This window comes from Sapajus apella, unplaced genomic scaffold, assembly GCF_009761245.1.
Source record: "Sapajus apella isolate SASKATOON/1434 unplaced genomic scaffold, GSC_monkey_1.0 scaffold6, whole genome shotgun sequence".
Classification (NCBI taxonomy): Eukaryota; Metazoa; Chordata; class Mammalia; order Primates; family Cebidae; genus Sapajus; species Sapajus apella.
This window is the reverse complement of record NW_022436946.1, coordinates 55974018-55978271: the sequence shown is the minus strand read 5'-3', so window position 1 is coordinate 55978271 and position 4254 is coordinate 55974018. Positions and strand designations below refer to the sequence as shown.

The 4254-nt window shown below is 34.3% G+C and overlaps 1 long non-coding RNA gene across 1 annotated transcript; it reads right to left on the bottom strand.

Moving 5' to 3' along the window:
* Positions 1 to 688: 688 nt before the first annotated feature.
* On the bottom strand, positions 689 to 1073 carry LOC116549071. The gene is made up of 2 exons (XR_004267700.1): positions 938 to 1073; positions 689 to 778 (listed from the first exon to the last, which is right to left on the bottom strand). It is a non-coding gene; the product is annotated as an uncharacterized LOC116549071 (long non-coding RNA).
* Between the last annotated feature and the right edge of the window lie 3181 nt (positions 1074 to 4254).

Here is a 4254-nt window from a genome sequence, read left to right as displayed (position 1 = left end):
CATGAATCTGGAGGACATTTAATTGACTAAACATTCAATTAAATAAGGTCTTTTGAGGCCCCCCTCTCTCTGAATGAAAGTATTTTACACAAATTGTGGTTTTTAATCAGGACACATGGGTGTCTGACCCGGGAATGTTTGCTGACAGGCTCAGGGTCTCGTTGGCCCCACTGGTTCTCCTAATTCAGAAACTATTAATAGTGCAAAGTTAATTAAACTGGTACCATATTATAAATGCAGCTGTTGTGATTTCTGAGACAATCTGGTATGTCAGTGTGGTATATTGTATCCAATCTCAGATTTGGCATCTGACCACCTTGGATTAAATTTTTATCTCTAGATTTTTAGAAATTTTCATTTCCTACTCTGTATAATTATAATTATTGTAAATATGAGAGAAAAAGGTATATCTTTAAAATTTTCTTATTAATATGAGTATAGATCTATTATTAGACATTTACTAGTACCCTCTTCTTCCTTCTCATTATTTTCCTCATCACAGTCTTAATCTCTCTTGGCCAAGTTTCTAGGCCAAAGAATCATGCCTTTAGGCCCAACCTTGGTAAATCTATTTCCATGTATGAGTAGTTACCTCTGTTACATCTTGTAGTTTTACAACATGAACAGACCTTTCATTATCACTACAACATTTAATTTCCAGAACTCATATAATTAGGACTAAAACTCACCTAGTTTTCTCCTTGGGCCTTCCAAGCCCCATGATTGTTAATTGTAGAGACATCATTTTCCTTCAGGTCCAATTGCCATATTCTTATTTCTGCAAGATAAACGAAATTGTTAAGCCCTATTAGTTAACTGTAGAGAAAATACTTAACTTATTTTTCCTATCAGTGAGAATATGGCTGATTCCCCAGATGCTGCCTGAGATTAATATAGTACTTTCAAAACTGCTATTATTTTCTCTCCTGGCACTGACCTGAGAAACCCCACGTGGACCACCCAGTCTGCAGATACTTGGGACAACCTAGCTGGAAACATAATCCCGACGCCAGCATGTCACACACAAAGCAGGGTCAGCAAATTCCAGAATCCTCAGATGGGGCTTTACGTACAAAAGAGAAGCCCCTGGACACTATAACCTTAAAACACTGCACATACACAGCAGATCATCTCCGGCTAACTCAGAGCTTAAATAACAAACTCAGATACTGTCAGCTCCTCAGAAACATTCAGAGATTTTGCCTTCCCGATATGGATCCTTTTGACACTACTGTTTCAAACATGTTTACAGATAAGGATGAAAACAAACCCATCTTTATTCTTCTAGCATGTTGCAGGCCCTGGTCTGCTCAAGAAATGTTTATTTGTAATCAAATTGAAATGAAACAGCTTCTCTAGAAAGTCTTTTGTGTTTAAGACCCACTACGTAACTTCTACACCATTTCCTCACTTTAAGACCCTTCCTAAACCCTGTTAGATTGGAGTCCTTGATTGGCTGTTTAAAAAAATCCTACTCAGCATTCAATCCTTGGTCTCTATAGCCTTTGTGTTTTCTTTAATATAAATGTATATATCTAAGGCTGCTTGCTATGTATATATTGTGATCCTCTTGGTATGAAGACTTTTTTTTTTTTTTTTTTTTTTTTTTTGGCTCTTCATATTTGATTCCTACAGAGAGCATACCAGAAGTGCCAAGAATTAATATTCCCTAAATCTTCCCTCAACAAATAAGGGACTCATTGTTAAGGATGAACATCTCGGCTTCTTTCCTAGAGTACCTCTAAGGTATCTTCTGTAGTGTTTCCCAGATTTTGCCAATAGGATTGAGCTCCACTTTCCCTCTTTGGTAATTGGCTTCACTATGCACCCTCTTGATTTTTTCGCTTCCTTGCCTCATGTCCTTATCTCTTTCTGGAGATTCTCAGACTTGGTTTGATTTCCCAAATAAACTCTGTACTTGCATTCAAAACTTTTTCTCAGGATCTCTTTCAAGGGGAACCCAAACCAAGACAATTGTCTTTTCTTAGGCTTCTGTAAATGATGAGATAAAAAGAAGTTTGGACTTCACTGATATGTTTGGTTTTAGCTTCCGATCATTGTGACAACTGATGACATAAAGTTAAAAGTATATACTAAGAATAATTAGTAATCTTCAGACATTGGAGGGCCTAATGACAAATGTAAGAAAGGTAAATTATTCTAAACTTGAGAAGCACCCAATCCCCTTCATGAAATTGAACATATGACTTATTTTTCACCATCTGCATTGGGGAAGAATCTTAGGAAAAATGAGTAGGTGTTTGTTTTACAGCTAAATGAATAAAAAGTCTTGATAATTTTGTTTATCTTGCAGAAAGGACTCTGTATCAAGGTTAAATCCCAGTCTTCACTTTCAGAGGTAGAAAGTTGCTGCAGCTCTTTAACAGTCCTCCAGCATCATACTTTCCTTTTGACAGTACTGTTTCAAACATGTTTACAGATAAGGATTAAAACAGACCCATCTTTATTCTTTTAGCAGCTTGCAGGCCCGGTCTGGTCAAGAAATGTTTGTTAAGCATAATCAAATTGAATCAAAATGGCTTCTCTAGGAAGCTTGTAGTTAGCACTAGCTCTACTTGCCAGGGCAACTCTGGGGTCCTTAAGGTAAAATAATAGCTGGGCTTCATTTGACTAATTTTGAAGCTAATCAACAGTTAATGGATGAATAGATTTTAAATTTAAAATCAAATAGGTTTAAAATCAAAGATATAAAGGTTAATAATGCAATTGAACAGTACAGTGATTTGTAAAATAATGCAAATAGGAGTTATATATACTGTAGTTTCAAAAATCAGATTCTAAAGGTATGCAAAGATGATTTTCCCAGATCTCATTTTAGTTGAATTAGTTGGTTAATAGAGTTAATTCTGTAGTGCTGAAAGTGATTCCAATAAATGAAAATTCGGTAAAGAGTTTCACATAAATACACAATTAATGCATATTTGGAAATCATTGTTATGTATATTATTGCTTTATTTATAAAATCTAAATTAACTTGTTATAACTTATAGAAGGCATACACACACACACATGCACACACACCACATTCACCTATTTTGGAGAGAAAAATCTTGTGATATCATGTCTATATTTATTATAAATATTATTCATAATGAGGATTCAAGTTCTATAGGTCATTAGTATGTGACACGCCATGCTATTTAGAACTATAAATGTATTTTACCTAATTACATCCAAGTTATTCTTTACTCTTCCAGAAACACATTTTGTTGTTTATACCTAGGCTTTCACAGTGTTTATGCTTTAACTCCATTAATTTCTTTGGTTTATTAATTTTATCAGATAAGAGAATGCTTGATTAAATAGCTAGAATTTGTTGATCTAATACTACCACTACAACCTAACATATTTTATTTCACTTGGCATTACAAATAACACTAATGTTTATAAATACTTTCAATAACGTATGGAAATTAGGGACAGATTATTTTCCTATCAAAGCATAAGAGCTATCTATCTATATATCATCTAATTCTGCATTTTAGAATGACTCGTCATCTCAAACATTATTACTGATGTATTCAAAGACTATTTGACCTTTAAAAATAAATATAAGGGAGAGGATATTATATTTTTTTAATATAAATTGGGATCAAATTAGGGTGAATTCATATGTGTCAATACTGTAAGACTATTAAGTTAAAATATCTTCATACTGGACTTCTGTGAAGAATGGAATTATAAACTTTCTAATAAAAATTATGAATCAATGACAAATTATTATAATGGTAATGAATATAGAAATTCAAATTAACATATTTACATGTACACAGTTCATTGTTAGAAGATTAGAAAAAGGGTAGAACACATTGTGAGGACATTCAGAGCTGTGCTTTCAGCAAAGACAGACATCTAAAGACAAGTGTCCCTCCTTTATCCATTGCTCCCCCACCACCCATAGGTCTTCCTGGACCCTCACCATTATTTGTCCTAGAGAAGAGCCTTCTTCACTATACCATCTGCCTTTGGTGGCAGCACAGAAACAATCGTCTATGCATCCTCAGTCCTGGGAACCTAGGCTCTGCTCAGGCTTTCCTGGGGGCTGAAAGGTGGGTTGAAATTATTTTTCCCAGGACTTTTAAAATGCATGCTATTATAATTCTCAATGCGTACTATAACATTAGTATATCACAACATGTATGCACACTTAAGAGCATAGGAAAAAACTCACTAAAATCAATTTTGAAAAGAAACTGCAGCAATTTTAATATTTGCAAACCATAATGCACTAAA